Consider the following 16,291-nt stretch of genomic DNA (forward strand, 5'->3'; position numbering starts at 1 on the left):
AATGCTGGTGTATAAATAACCAGCAAATGGCAGGGTGTTCACCCTTCCCACACTGTGGGTTACCTAATGCGTTGCATTGCTTGCTGCAGCTCGTGGTGAGCAGTGTGTGCCTGAGCCCCCAGCAGCCCAGGGACTCGTGAGCTTGTGTCTGTGCTCCGAAATGCAACCGGAGCAGAGTTTCCTCCTTGTCCTGCATCCCAAGGGGCTGCAGCAGCCCGCTGCATGAGGCTATCCCAGCCCCATCCAAGAGAACTGGAAGTGTGCTTGAGGGACGTTACGGAAACACACACAAAAATGGCACGAGCATCCAAGCTTGCCAGAAACGAGCGCTTGCCTCCCATCTCCCCGGTGAGGCTGTGTTACACCCTTCATGGTGGGTGAGCAAGGCCCAAGAGGGGCACCCCACCCGCGTGGGGATGCAGTGGCAGACAGCAAGCGGCAGTGACCAGAGCGTGAGCAGTGTCCGCTCATACCCACTCCTCATTTCGGGTTGGCCTCTGCGCTCCCACCAGCTGCCAGATTTTCAATATCAAGTGTTTCAATAGGAATGGGATGAAGGCAGGCACCTGTTTTTGTACCTGTCCCTTTCCTGCTCTGGATTCATACCCAAACTTCTCGGTTTAACCTTGTCTTCATGGTGTGCTGAAATCAGAAGGCTGATGCAAACAGCCTGAAACACCCGGGATTTTCAGCTCCAATCTGAACTGGAAGCTGCTCTCCCAGGCTTTGCAGCGCTCGCTATTTTTAGCTGCATGTCAGAGAGTTGAAGCAGCACGTGGGGAGATGTTATGACTCTTAAAATTACTGTAGGAATATTCCAGGGAATGGTACCAATTCATCAAAAGTGAGTTCGTCGCACGAGATAACTCTGCGACCTTTGGTGTTGTGTTGCGTTTATGGGTCACTGGCTATGAACGTTGCTGCAATTTCTTTAGCAATAACCCGGTGATTACGGAAAGGGAAGTAGCTATTAATATGGTAAAAGGCACACCTACGCGAGGATGTTTACTTGTGGAGGCTGAGGGGGAGGGGAGGCACCCTTCAAGATGTTTTCTGTAGCTCTTCGGTGTCATCCTAAAAATAAAGACCCGCTCTCCCTTCCCCCAAGAGCAGACAGAGCATTGCAGCGGGGAAGCAGTGCCCTGGCATTTGAAGAGAAGGGCGAGGTGACAGGCAGCAGGCGAAAGGAGGCCTTGAGGTGGCTGTGAAGCCAAGACCGACACTCACGGAGGCTGCAGGATGACCTCTTGTTAACACCCAGATACGACATGTCTGAGCCGTGCCGCAGCATCCTGTGAGAAGCGGTGGATGGTTTTGTGACTGGCAGCATCTTCTGCAGCACCAACAGGGCTGCCTGTCTCTGCAGCAAGGCTCTTATCACCCCATACCTATGGGCAGCGAGGGAAGGCCATGGGTATGCAGCCACAGCCAGTTCAGCTGTCAACGCTTTGCCAAGCTTCATTTCTTCAGGGAAGTCTCCTGCTCTGTATTTTCTCCCCCTGTGAAAAGCTGCTGTATCTAACAAGAAGCCTGGGGGTCTGCAGGACCTACAGTCTGCCCAGAGGAGCACTGCCAAATGCAGGCATGGACACAGATCTGGGCTTTAGGGACGAAGGCAGAGGGGTTTTAGTGGCCTGGCCACAGCAGTGAAGGGAAGGGAAGAGCTGCGGCCTGTCCTGGTGGGTGCAGGAGGAGCTACCTGCACTCCGTGCTCAGCAGGGTGGGCTGATTTATAGCCCCACGTACAGTTATTGCTTCATAATAACAACAAAGGTGGTTCTCAGGCATTCCAGCCCGGTACCTCCACGTCACCTTCTTGCCTTTGCTAACTTTGCTTCTGATTTACGGTCACATAAGCAAGATGAAAATCAGTCGCCTCAGTTTCCAGACAGTCTGGAGCTAACCAAAGGGGAAAAAAGAAGAGGCCAGCTTCCAAAAATGGCCTGGGTTTATCTCTGCCTGCTTTCAGAAGCATCTGTTTTGGAGCTCTCGTGTTAGGCTAGCTCTAAGTACAACTGTCCCCACGGCTTTGTTGATAAATACTGAACTCCTGACGTCCTGCCTGGCAAGGGTTGTGAAGTTTCGTTGATGCAAAGCTCCTCAGTTTGTTCTGTGCTGTGTAATCATCCAGGTTGCTGGGACTGTTCCCTGCAGGGTCTCCCTTCTGCTCTTACTCCGGTCTCGCTCGCCATACGGCTTCGTTTCTTCAGTCCTCCACTCGTCACCACTCTTTTTCCAACCTCAGCTGTTCTTTTCATGTTTAGCTCACAGAAGAGTTAAATCCTCACAGACTGCTAATGGTCCTGCAGCTAATCAGCTGCCCTCTGCTGTATTTGTCACCTGGTTTGGCTCCTGAGAAGCCCGCGGGGTCTGAGAGCCCTCAGTCCTCCACAGCGTCACGGCGAGGATCTGCGCCTGCTTCTCCCACCCGCCTCGCAGGGCTTCATTCACCTGCTGCGACTGATGTGGGGAAAGCAATTAAACATTTATAGCCCTGTAGCCTCCTGGCACGTGGGCGGGCCGGCCTGCTGCCTGACCTACATAGGCTGTGACTTGGCTGCGATTTCGCCGCCACCTTGGCGCAGGCCCCAGCCTGCTCGCCCGCAGGCCCGTCCATGTCCCGCGCCGCTCAGACGAGTCCCTCGGTGACACAGGAGGCAGAGCCCTGCCCGTGCTGGGGCTCCATCTTTCACCGATATCCCTGGGGTGGCAGAGGTGTGTGTGGGCCTGGGCCTGGGCCATGTCCTGGCTGACCACCATGGCTCCTCCTGCTCGCAGTGGCGGTGTTTTTCTTGAGCTTTCTGAGCAGATTCACCTGCGTCCCCTCCTGCACTACAGCGAGCCATGTGGGCAAGAGTTAAGTGAATAAAGTGTGCTCCATCCACTTCATCTTCAGCCTTAGTTACCCCCTGGTAACTAATAGGAATGGGATGGTGGCCTGCTTTTGGGTCGCCTTTGGGTTGCCGATCTTTTTTGCGATGCTCTCCCCTGCTGGATGTGCCCTGGGCAGCTCTTGGCCCTCACCCAGCAGCATGGCTGGAGCAGGAGACCTGGACGTGCTGGTAAACATTTTGTAGATGGAAAATAAATCCATCCATCTCTGTAAGAAATGCTGCCCCCAAGAGAAATTTCTGATCATAGGCAAGGCTAAGTGCACAGGCACCAGCGAATTCACCACCAGCATTGATTATTTCATTATAAATTGCTCACTTGCTTTTTTACATTTGCTTCTGTGCAGAAACGAAACACCAGCTCCTGAAAATAACAACTGATACACAACCAAAAACCTGACTCGCACATGAAAACGCTGGATCTTCCACAGGGGCTTTCCTGCTGTTTAAGCTCCTTTGAACTTTAAAGTACGAGCTCCACCAAGATTACAGAAACGTGCTGCCTTAGCTGCTGGATTTTTCACCATACCAAATGGGAGCCAAGTGCTCAGAGGCTGATGGAGAAGGCCAATCTCCATATTAACAAACAGCCCTGCAACGGCATTGCTGATTAATGTCAGAGATGAGGATGCAGATGGAGAAAAAAGGGGCTTTCCAAATTGTAAAATGGGGAAAAGAAACCAGTTTGCTACCTCAGTCTGCTCTGATATATGCACAGCAGACACGTCAGGATACTCAGCAGTGGCCCCTCAGTGACACCGAACTCACTGGTGGCCTCCTCCTTGTTCTGGAGTGGTTGTTTAGTGGAAAATAAAAAGGATTGTTTACCGAGAGGCTTTTGCACAAAGCTTATGGCCTCGTACCTACATGGAAATAACCGGTGCTAGGACACCACTAGAGAGGATTTTCCTTCACAGGGCTGGAAAGGGACTAAGGAAAGGTGGTGGACACTGAGCGTGGAACATGAGAGTGGGGAATGAAGGGCAAAGAAGAGAAGGCATGTTGGTCCTTGACCCTGAGTTAAGGAGGTCTGGGCAGCTCTGCTCCCCTTGTATCTCCTACCTGATGGCTTCAGCAGTGGCTGGGGGCCAGCAGATGTCCAGGGCCATGATGTGAGGCCCAGGAACAGGGCACAGGGCTGACCCTGGAAGAGCTGCTGAGCTCTGCAGCTTTCCACAAGGGTGGGATGACCTTCTTCGCCCTTGAGGGGTGACTGGAGAGAAAGAATATATCTCACTTTTTTCACTATCAGAATAGACAAGCTGGTTTCTTGGGGTCTTCTCTGGGAAGGGGGAGATTTCTCCAGAAAGCCAACATTTGGCCCATTAGCATTTTTTCTTTTCCTAAATCCTGAGCTGAAGGTAACTGGAAAAAAAAAAAAAAAAAAGTTGTGTAGTGGTGTGTGACTAACTGCAATCTTGCACTGAAGCCAAACCAGGCAATTCTAATGGCACAGACGAGAAGCTGCCACCTAGGTAGGAAATTTTTCTATTTGCTTCCCATGGCCTCCTGCCCGTGCTGAGCCCTGTGCAATTGCTGACAGCACATCTGCTACGGGGCTGGATTTACACCACCTCATTCTCTGTTTATAGGGGTGATTCATCTTTGGAAACATTGGCTACTGGATGCCGTTAGAGGGATATTGCCCGCGATGGTGTGCTCCATCGTTCATTCTAACCTTTGATTTCCTGGGTGACATCAAATGATGGGAGTGTTTTTTATGATCACCTGCATTTGTACAGGCGAGTGCAAGAACGTGCAGGTAGGTGGGAAGGCCGCTGTGTCTCGCTCTGTAGAGAGGAGGAGAACAACTCCTTGGAAAAAGAAAATAAGAGGGAAAAAAAGGTAAATATCTCCCCTCTCCCTAAGGCACAGCTGAGAAAAGCCATCATCATTTAGCACAGACACTGGTATAACCTCATGTTCCCCACAAAACACATTTCCCTCAGTTCGGTTTCCACGTATCAGGTTTTGCCTATGAATACTCATGAGGCACAAATCAGCCCCTTTAATCCATGATTAGCATGTCACCCCACGCTCAGCGGTTGCATCATGATTTGCTGTTATTGTTGAATGGATGCTGTGCTATTTAATTGTTTTTTGCTTAGTGATCTGTTTGCTCTGTTAATATTTAATTCTCTTTTTCCATCCTTCTTTCTACCCCCAAAAGGCCTACAGAATAGGAAAGCATCTTTCATTTTCTCAGGCTTCATGTGCTATCGTAAGAAAATACCTATTCATAATCTGCTGTACGTGATAATGATGACATACAGTCATAAAGCTGGAATTTTTAAGTGCTTGCCACTGCTGCTTTATAGCTGAGAGAAAAAAAAAAAAATGACCTGATTTGAAGTAAAGCAGGTTAGTATGCTTTATTTGCCTTTTCCAATGGTTCGGATAATGAACAAATTGTCATCTTTACAGATCCTCTGCCAGGCTCGGAGCTGAGTGCTGCATGCAAGCCTGAATGACAGTAAACAACGCGCTGCCTGGTGCTTTGCATGCCACGCAGAGGTGAATTCATGAGAACAAATTAGACCTTTGATTGATCCTTTAAACAAAAAGAAAGGAAAACAGTAACAGTAATTTATACGAGCTCTAGCTGCATTGCATTTTTTACAGTGATCAATATTCTGGGCATTGTAAACAGCAGCTTTACATAATAAATAGCTGCATTATGCAATGCTAGTTAAATTTAGAAATGGTTATTTTATTACCTTCAGCAGACATAAAAGAGAGAGTGATAGAGCCAGGGCCCAGGGCTGCTGGTGTCTGAGGATGCAGGGACCAGCTGGGGCTGGCGGGAGGCGAGCGCAGCCCCGGGGGCCTGGGGGCTCTTGCACTGCCTGCGGGGTGGCCCCCACGCCGAAACGCAGAGCGCTCCGTAGCCAAGCATCTCCGCACAATAAAGGGGAAGATTTATGATGAAGGAACGAAATGTGCTACTTTTGTTCTCCCTGGTGTCCCCATAAAGCTTTTGTTTGACAGGCTGGTTGGGCTCTGGTTCGCTCCAGGCTCTGCTGTGCTACTACCGGCTGCTCTGAGACCGGTTGTGTGCGGGCTGGAGATCAATTATCTTCCTGCTAGGGATAAACAGGGTTTTCCTCTTCCCTCTCTAGTAGCGTTTGCTATTATCCTGGAGAAGAGGAGCCCTTTCTTTTCCTTCCCAGCCACACACACAGATGGGTTGCTGAAGGGTGGGGACGGAAGAATTCAGATTTGTTGCATTCATCTTAATAGCCCGCTCCCCTTGCAGCCTGCTGCTGCTAACTTAGCGTTCAGTGCGCTGCCCATTTACAATAGGCTGGAAGGATGAGCTCCTTTGTTATAAATAATTATGAGACATCTCAATCCAATAAACGCATTGAAATGAGAGCCTCTGAAAATGCGAGTCTGGAAAAATACAGCTGGAGAAGGAAAGTCGCATTGTGAAATCCTCAGCTGAGCACCACACTGTTGGCTGTTTCATAACACAGGGAGCTCCGATGTGGGAAACGACGGGACTCTAATTAGGACATCAGGGCTGTGATGTTGCTCTGCTCACAGTGGTTGGCACCCACTTACCTGGAGGCTGAGGCGCTCTCAGGAAGGCTGGAGGCAACCCGCTGGTGGAATTTGTGGGTAGGAGTTCACACAGCACTGCGGCTGTAGGGCTCCGAGTTAAAGGTTAACGCAAAGCAGCACCAAACTGAAGTTATATGCAGATCTAGGTCATCATTTTACAAGGACAACTGGTGGGTTTTTAATGGACTGCACCAGAATCCTGATTCAGAAGAGTGTTCAACTTTTCAAGAATATTGATTGGGATTGATATCAGGAATATCTCTAATATTTACACGGATTTGCTTTTTCTCAACTACAGTTCATGCATAGGACAAACAAGAATCCTGCCCAGCATCTGTTGTGCCCATGAATTTTCAAGCTATTGAGCAGCACGTAGTGGCTCCAGAGAAATCATTAAAGATTATTTAGCTGAGCTGCTCTGAGAGGTGAAGAGTTAAAGCTAAATCCCATTTGAAAGTAAACTTTGGAAAAGCAGTGAATTTTCTCAAAGGCTGACTGCTCTTGATTTACAAGGAGTCCTGATCCCAGTCCTGATTTCAATTAAAGAGAAATCCTCAGGCATTTCTGCAGTTTGGCGTCGTTCTTTATTCCACATTGTTATATATTGAGCAATAAACAAAACAAACAAAGACTGTATTCTGCAATGAACTACATACGTCCTGTGCAATCTTGGCAAAATCAATAGGTCAGAGTCTGGCCTTGGATCGTCTCAGATCCGCTGTCAATAATCCCTCCTGCTGCAGTGGAATTTACATCTGTGTAAGTAAAAGTGGAATACGGAGACACAAACCTATCGGTGTATTCACCTAAATAAGAGCAAGGGAACAAAACACTGTAGACTCCACTCCTCTCTACAGAAGAAGAAGAAAAAAATAAATAGGTAGCTGGCGTTGTAAACTGATTTAACTGCCAGGCCTCCAAAAACCATGACAGTATGTCTCGAAGGAAGCACATTAAACCAAGCTGTGGGATCTCTGCTTTCTGCTTGTTGTGCCTCTAGGTCCTGGTTCCCCGCCTGGGTCTGCAGCTCCTGGGCCATGTGGTGGATGCTGAGCTCGCAGGGCAGCAAGCACCAAGTCTTTAAACAGCAGGGATGTGGTGCTGCCTCAGAAGGGAAAGGAGGCAGAGGCTGGGGTAAAAGCAGCTCAGACACGGCTCCGATTACCCCATGGGAACTTGGTGACACAGCAAGGGGACGGGTGGGCTCGGTGTCCCCACTGCCAGCCTGTCCTTCTGCCCGAGGATGGCATCTGAGCCTCTAGCCCCTGCTTAGCACTTTCCTGGAGTGATGAAATATTCAGATGGCAGACATTTTAATGCCTCCCTCTATTTCTGTTATAGCCAAGTCTTGTTTTTAAATAGATCAGATTCTCATCCCCATTCAAGGCAGCATAAATCAGGAGGTAATCCAGGCAAAGTCACCTGGCTCTGCTGAAGCCCATACAAAAGCGTTTGTAGGAGATTGCAATCACAGAAAACGCTCATGGCACCGGCTGAGTGAAACCGTGCTTCAGAGCCATAAATATCATAACCTGCCTTTGACGTGGGCTCTTCAGATCTCCCCCCTTCTTTGCAGCCTGGCCGGAGCTTGCCCAGCGAGTGCACGAGTCTCCGCGTGCCCTTTCATCCTCCCCACACGCTTCTTCCTAAGTCTTCATTTGTATGCACACGCTTTGTAATCACTCATCCTGGCCATAAAACCTACAGGATTTTAAATTGAACTGAAGTCCCAAATGCTTTAAAAGAATTTATGTTGCATAATTGTACTGGTTTGCCTGAAAACAAACAATGATGTATGGCTAGAATACTCTCTCGGGGAGATGACTCAGATCTTTCCTTGTGGCTCAGACCTTGCTTGGCTGCTGATGGTGCAACTTGTAATCTCTCCTCTAGATGCACGCTGAGGGAAGACAAACAAAAGAGTAATGTGCAGAGCAGAGGGCATAGATGAGAAAACACGAGTTATTTGGAGCTTTTGGAGACACTCGATGCTTTCATTTGTTCTGAATCGAGGCTACTTCGGAGATTATGGAAAAGAAAACCAGACCCCATCAGCATTATGCAGCAGCCTACCCTAGCAGATGTGTGCCCGGTGAAATCCCTCATGCCTGGGCATCCATCAACAAGGGCACCTGGGCTGCTCCATCTGCGCCATGGGTGTGCAATGTTTGTGCCACATCACCAGCTGGTGTGGGGTTTGCTGTCACTGTTGTCACTTCAAACATCTTCTCATACTTTGTTTTCTGTAATCGTGGTTTACACCACACCTAACAAAACACTTTAGCCACTGTATAAAAGGTTTAACATGTTGTTAAAGAGAGACTGCCACCTCCTCCCCTTCCTCCAGTTTGACACTGGCAGAGAGAGCACCCTCACAAGCCCCAGCATCATCATCTGACTCTTGTTAATTAAGTTAATTTTTCATCCAAGGTTCAAAATCATCTATGAACGCTTTACTCTGTGGATACAACATTCAGCCACTGTCAAAACGTCAGGAATGGAAGCCTGAAACAGGAGTGAGAAGGATCAGAGCCACCTCACTGGGTACAGTTCTAAAGACCTACGTTTGCTTAGTACATGTGTACAGCCCCGGTTTGCAGAGGTGGCTTTGCAGATTTGGGGATTTTGCCGTGTCTCTGCAGTTTACAGATTTGGGGATTTCCATTCTGAGCATGCACTAAAACTGCAGCTGCTGCTGCGTGTGAGCAGGCATTTGCAGGATGGTGGCCCCAGGTGGATCTGGCTGTTTCGTTCAGGCATTACGAGCAGGGCAGAGGACATCCAAGGGGCTGTTGCTCCCCGCTAGCCCTGGAAATGCAATGCGTGCTGTGGTGTAACCCGATGCACTTAGAGCTGTGCACCCCGCAAGCTCCCTCCACCCTTCCTTTTTCTAAAACAAAAATAACAGCTCTGAAGTTACCATTACGGAGTGTCCTCAAGTAGCAAGTCTGCCTTCCATTCCAATCAAAGCAAAGCCGAGCAGTCTGATGCCATCAGTTTGCAAAGAAAGCATTAAAATAGTAAAAATAGGAAAAAAAAAAAAACTTAACTTCATAGCAAAGAATAAAATAAGAAAGTTTTCTTTTTTCTGAAGGCAGTGCCAAGCATCATCAGGGAACATATCAATTCGTAACAGCTGTGGATAGCTATTTCTGTCCCAGACTTCAGCAGATTAATTGGGGGAGCATGGTAAAAGCTAACAGATCTGTGTCCAGCAAGGTTAATTCTGAGGTTACCAGAACATGACGCAAAGCAAATCAGTCGGTGTTTTTCTCCCTCGCTCTGAGCAGCGTCATTGCATTACTGCCACCGGAAGGGTAGTCAGCTCTTCTCAATCTGTGGTCTGCCACTGTGGAAGGGGCAACCTGTGAAAAACAGGTTTTCTTTACAAACATACCCTCCTGCCTTTCTCATTCAATGCCTACGTAACCACCGTGTCGAAGGGGTGGTTGCTAATATCACAACTGCCTCTGATCCTGTTTTGTGACTGTCATTCCTTTCTGTAAGTTCGGTGACTAATTTTTGTGCAGTTCCTTTTTTTTTTTTTAAAAAGGATGTCAAAACCCAAAAGGGTTCTTAAAATCTTTTCAAGCAGCAGTTCTGCAAAAACGCTTATGGTTTTTGCTTCCACCTTGCCTCATCTCCTGTTCCAAAATGATTTGTGTGGCTCACCCGCTCCGTATCGCTGCCACCGATGGCCGAGGGATGCCGCAGTGCTTTTTCCAGAGGACTTCCAGTCTCAATGCAGCCGGCAGCCTAAAAAGGGACAAAAAAAAAAAAGATGCGCAATGCAGAGACTTCCAAATGGCCCTGTGGGAACGTGGTGGCAGAGAAGAATCTCCTGATTCCTGGTGCAGTGGACTGTCCTGTCCTGGGGGCCCGTAGCCAGTTTGTGCTGGCTAATTTTGACGTGCATCATGAGAAATTGTTTCATTTCCTGACTGTACCAGTGTAGCTCACAGAGACATATTGGCAGTGGTGATTTAGAAGTCAAATTAAAAACATTCCAGCTCAGCTTTAGACAGATCGATCTAGAATAGGGCTAATGATATACTTTCATAATGCGCTTTGAGAAACCCTGGTTAAGATACCCGAGTAAGTGCTAAGTGCTATTAATAGAGCTGATGGGATAAGTTCAAAACTCTTCCCCAATGAAATACATGTACATGCTTCCATCAAACTGCTTTCAAAATTGTGCACGTTCCCCTAATGGGTAAGCAGAATTAAAAAAAAAAAAAAAACAGCAAACAGTGAAATATATACATACACATATATATATTTCACTCTGGAACGTCTTGTATTTTATAATAATAGAAAATAAAGGAGCCGCAATAAAAAATATATGTTTTGACCTATCCAGAGCCTTCTTCCCTTTGGCTCTGAGGAGAATTTCGGGAATTTTATTCTGACTTGAAATGAAGCCAGACGTGAGGGCCTCAGGCTCTGCAGTGCAAGGTACGTGTGCTGCGGGGGCTCCCTCGGGGACCTGCACCCTGCTCCAGCACAGAAGAGAGAAGATGCTCCCAGCCTCGTATTCACAAGTCTGACTCAAACTGCCTTGCGGTTGCTGCAAGGAATATGAAGACTAGTTCGTGAACTTAGAATAATGTTGTTCACTTCTCTCCAGCTATTTATAAACTGCCTGGAGGATTCATGTTGCAGCCTGCTCCAGCAGGATCTTGCTCTCCTAAGTGTCCCAGGAAGGGAAGGAAGATTTTCCCCCAAGCCTTCATGCTGTTGCCTTTTTGCCATCTCAGATGGCAAAATTGGGGTGCAACAAGACTGTTCACCCACATGCTTGGGTGCTTTGCCACATCCTGTGGTCGCAAGACAACCCAGGAATTCAGCGCTGAGCTGAATGCATGCAGGGAAGAGGAAGGAGGGGACACCCCTGGTTCTCCTGCCCTCATACAACGCAAAGGCAGGGAGCAAGAAAAAGCCTTCCTAGAGTCCTTCTCTCACAGAAACACAGCCTCAGTTCTCCAGCTGTCCCCGGTTAATCATCATCTTTGTCAGGAGGGAAATGAGGATCCGAGCCGTGACTCAGAGCCACATCCCCACGTCTGGCCTCCTCCAAGGGAGGCAGATGATGCGCTGCCCCTTCCTCAGGGCTGCCAAGTCTAGAGGCACAGATGTAGCAGGGTTTGGGGGATGCTGGCCTTAAGACAGACCTTCAAAAATAGTTTCCTCAGATGTTACCTTGAGCGGTTTCAGTGTGTATTGCTGCCAATGAGCTGTTGTTAGAATATTTGTGGAAAATAAACTCTGGAGAGCCATGAGCAGAGCCAAGCAGATTAATTTAAGACGAGCAAATATTTGTGGGAAAGTTTCTGTTTGTTTGCACTATCCACCCAACTCCATCACACAGCATTTTCCATGAGTACGTAACTTTGCTGAGGCACCTTTTGATCAGCAAGATAAATCAATTGCCATGTATTCATCTCTGTTTTTCAGCTATGAGGCACTAGCAGAAATGTTGGTATTTCCTCCAAGAAGAATTGGTTTTGGCTCCAAACTTCACTCGAAGAGTTAACATTTCTCAAGCCATGACCTCAAAACCACAAATAGAAAAATAACATAAGATAGATGAGCACAACGTTCTGGAAGCTCTAAAGGGTAAAAAACAAATTTCAGTATGTTTTGTAACCATCCTCTTAGTAAAGGGAAAAGGACATTTTCATAAAACTGCACCCTCGAGCCCAGAGATGTGCTGGGCTCCATGTGGGCCTGCAGTCCTCCTGCTCTGAGGAGAAATGCACCTACCTGAGCCATCTGAGCACAAGAGCTGGTGTTGGATGCCAGCAAAGCCTCCTGGACCTGTCGCTGGACCCTACCATTTCTCCCTCCCACATGCGATTCAACAGGCCCGGAAGCTCATTGATATATATACACATACACACATATATATTTTGGTAAAAATCACCTGATGAAAAGAGATATTTCATCATCATTCCACCATGATCCCAGTGACCCAGTATCAACGGGGACACAAAGACCGTGCAGAAGTCAGTCTTTGATACAGCAAAGCATGCTGCCTTCCTTGCCTTTCCTCTTCCACACCTGCAACTCCCGACTGTCATCTCCTCCTCACGTCAAGCCTGTCCATCTGTCTGTCCCTTTTCAGGCACGTTCCTCTCCTGACCATCATCTCCCCGCTCACCGGGCTCCTCGCTCACCAGGCTGCCTCTATTTGTCGTCTTCCACAAAGTCCTGTGGTGAAAGGCCATCATTCAGCTGTGCCTAAACAAAAGGGTGGCAGAAACCAAAATGAGATCAGTGATTACTCATGAGGAAAACGCCACAGCAACACTTCTGCTGCTGTTTTTCCAAGTCAGAAAAGAAAAATGGGAAAAATAAAGCAGCCACGAAAACCAGGCTCGACCCACCAGCTCTGGTAAAGTTACCCCAGCATGGGAATCCCTAAGCTGGCCTGAAGGGCTTTGAGTTTTTGATTTAATTATCCCAGGAGAAGAGCTCAGCATTACAGAGAAAGATGCTGCCTCTGGGTGTGTCTCTGTGGTGGAAGAAAGGAGAAATTTTCCAGATTTCTGCTTCAGGAAATCCAGAACCCCAGAGGCCGGCAGTCAACCCCGCTGAGGCAGGGCCCTTTGGTGGCCCTGCAAACCAGCTCCGATGACACATGCTATCTAGAGGGGTCTATACGTCTCAAATGAAGGTGGCCAAAGTTAAATAAAGCAGATGGAGGGCGAGGGGTGCCCTCTCCGCAGCACTGAACGAGATGAGGGAGGAACGGAGGGCACCACTGTGCTTTATGCCTGGCGTCCCTGTGACCCAGTGCTGCTTGCTGCACACCTTGGGTGCTTGCTAACTCATCCGTAGAGCAGTCACTGTATTTGGTGGGGATATTTTGAGGTAAATACCCGTTTCCATAGCTGAAATGATTTCGCCATGGATCATCGTTGTATGACTGGAAATGGGACGTGAAGCATCGTATCAGACTGGAAGGAGCTGAGCATCTCAGGGAGCTGCCTTAAATCCAGTTTCAAGATAACACCTCAGCTAATGAGGAGCGACACTGCGAATGATCTCTGCAGATGTCCCGGAATTACAAGGAACTCTGAGCAACACAACAAATTTGCAAGTACAGCTTTAAACATTTTCTTAAGAAGAATATATATATAAAAAAAAGCTGGCCTGGCGGCGTGAAATCCTGTCTCCTTGCCCGAAAGCATATGGTGTGTTACATGAGCAATGCAGCGCGCTCCGCTCGGGGCTGCTGGGGCTTGCGGTATCCGGTTGCAATCAGGTGAAAGCAAGGGGAGACACAAAAATAGCTCGGCAGCCCACAGTCCCACCCACGGGAAAGCACAAGGCACCCAGCAGAGGTTGCACGCCGAAGCTCGCTGCATCAGCAGCTCTTGGAGCAGCGCTGGCTGCAGCTGCAGCTTGTGAGCTCCCCAGGATGGGGACCGAGGGACAGCAGCTGGGGGCAGGCTGGTGCACAAACCTCCTGCAGCAGGGTTTTGCTGCTGGTTTACCTGAATCCAGGCACGTTTGCTCTGGCAGTGCAGGAGCTGGGTGCCAGTGCCACCACGTAGTCATCTCAAGTGAGAGCAGAGCATGGGGGGGTTTCACCTTGTGCCTCGTCGCTGGTGCTTTGGGTGTCATCAGCATCAGGTTGGATCCTCACGGGACATTCCTGAGAACAGAAATACAGCACTGAGACTGACAGAGCATTGAAGCTCCCCCATTCTGTAGATAAAACCTCATCAAAGGCTCAGATCAGTCAAATATATGGCAAGCTGCCCCTCCTGAAGCCCAGACTTCAAAGGTGACACCTCACTGACCTCAACCCCTTGTCCAGAGATGGGTTAAGGGGCAAGTCCCATGGTTAGGACAGGGATGGTGTAACACCCATCTGACACCTGGGGGCAAATTCAGTGCCCCAAGAGGATGCGCTGGGACCTGTCTGTCTTTGGGATGGAGCCCCGTGCCCAGCCTCAGGAGCTGTGGTGCCCTCTCTCCTGCGGTCCTTCCCACCCGAGTGAGTTGTGGTCCCACCGCCTGCCTCCTCCCCTCTTGCCCAGAGGATGTTTTGGGTTACCCCTTGTGTAAGCACCGTGGATATTTTTGACTGTCCTTTTCAATTCCAGCTGAAGTTGGTGCCACAGGCAGCTCTCTTAGTAGATTGCTTTTGTGATTTATGCAGGTCCAGAAGAGTCCAAGGATCATTTATCTTCAAACCAGGAGAGAGATGAAAGAGTCGTGGTAGTAAAATTTCCTGCAGAGCTAGATCTGAGCATCAAAGAGGGGAAAATGTCATTGTTTTACTGAGACGAGACAACGTGAGAAAGGTTTTAATGCTGGAGGATTATTTATTTATTTTTAACTGAATAATCCTCCTTAAGGAAAAAAAAAAAAAAAAAAAAAAGAAGGAGATTTTGGAAGCGAGAGGAGGGCAAACAAGCATGGGTGGGCACCACTGGGATGCAACCCAGGGAACGCAACCAGCTGGGTGCTCCTGGGGAGGAAGGCAGGGACCTGCGGTGGCTGCCCAGTGTCCCCAAGGGTGCCCCACGTCTGCTGGTGGCCCAGCGTGGCTGGGTGAGGGTCCCCCAACACCCCAAAACCCTGGGGCTCACCAGCCAAGCAGAAACCTGGGGAAACTCAATCACATCAGCCGGGTGGCTGGGAGGGAGCCAAAGGAAGGAGAGGGCTGGGAAAGGGTCCGTTTACATTTGCAGCAGATGCTATCTGGAGGAGGAAAATACTTTTATTTCCCCTGTGGACTGCCAGTTGATTTTGTTGCGGCAGGTACTAATGGAAAATAATAAAACCCGTTTTAGTCAGGCTGTATCCCGAACACTTACAGGTCAAGCCAGTACTCAAAACAGATGGTTATGGAACATAGCACATTAGTTTGTCACCAGCATCTACGGTGGCCAGGGGATTTTTACCATTTGAAATTGAATTTTATAGGTCAGGGCCTTACGCAGGTCTTGAAAAACAGTGCATCTCTGTGAAGTTAGCGTGGCCGGGGAGGCAATTACTGGGTGTAAAGACACGCAACCTCCGCGTTTGTTAGCACTGCAGAAAAGCAACAGGGACCCACGGTGGGATCCACAGCACAGCTATAAACCCCCGAACATGGTCATTAATTGTTACGGACTCAAATATTTCAGTATGGTCTTCCTGCTGCTAAATCAAATCCCTGGACAAGACTCACAGTTGGCATCTTTCACTGAAAATGGTGCCCTCTCACTTTATGATTCAAAACGCACTGATGGCTGTAAAAGAAGCTTGGTTGTAGGAGCCCAAGTTTCTTAGAAGTGAATCAGAAGTGGATCATTTATTTAGGAGAGGTTAATTTACGTCAACATCCAGATAACCTCAAGTATCTTCCAGCTGGTTTTATACTTATGGAATAAATAAAGCAGGGGCAGGAGTGCCCGCATGGTTCTCCCCATCCTTGGTGGCTCCCCAAGACCAGGGACCCCCACAGCTCCACACCGTGCCCCCAAACCAGGCATACTCCAACACTGCTGGCTTTACCATGACACCAAGCACACATGCCAGGCAGCTCTGGTGTCAGGGCTCTTGTGGGGTGGGTGAGACATAGGACAACCCCCCGGCATGCAGAGGGACCCACTTGGCTTCAGCGCTTACAGGGCACTGCCTTTCCTGCCTCTGCCAAGCAGGTTCCTGCTGACTCACGGATGGTATTGATCACGAGTGTAATTAATAATAGCAAAACACTCAGCCCAGGCTACAAACCTGCCCTCTCTACGCTGTGCTCTGCCTGCTTCAGCCATTCAGTTCAAACACATCACTGTCCCCATCTGCTAGGGAAGGCATTTACCATGAGACCCTGGAAG

At 48.7% G+C, this 16,291-nt stretch overlaps 1 long non-coding RNA gene across 1 annotated transcript in view; it reads right to left on the minus strand.

Annotated features, from left to right (window-relative positions):
• Nucleotides 1-6,695: 6,695 nt before the first annotated feature.
• Nucleotides 6,696-16,291, minus strand: part of LOC137861123 (uncharacterized) — a 183,461-nt gene continuing 173,865 nt past the window's right edge. The window contains exons 3-11 of the long non-coding RNA XR_011099398.1: nt 14,536-14,711; nt 13,955-14,115; nt 13,337-13,533; nt 12,219-12,695; nt 10,128-12,006; nt 9,692-9,820; nt 9,376-9,439; nt 9,041-9,263; nt 6,696-8,960 (exon numbers count right to left, since the gene is read on the minus strand). This is a non-coding gene — a long non-coding RNA (uncharacterized lncRNA). The remainder of the gene's footprint in view (nt 8,961-9,040; nt 9,264-9,375; nt 9,440-9,691; nt 9,821-10,127; nt 12,007-12,218; nt 12,696-13,336; nt 13,534-13,954; nt 14,116-14,535; nt 14,712-16,291) is intronic.

The sequence above is a fragment of the Anas acuta genome, chromosome 9, assembly GCF_963932015.1.
Source record: "Anas acuta chromosome 9, bAnaAcu1.1, whole genome shotgun sequence".
In the NCBI taxonomy this organism is placed as follows: Eukaryota; Metazoa; Chordata; class Aves; order Anseriformes; family Anatidae; genus Anas; species Anas acuta.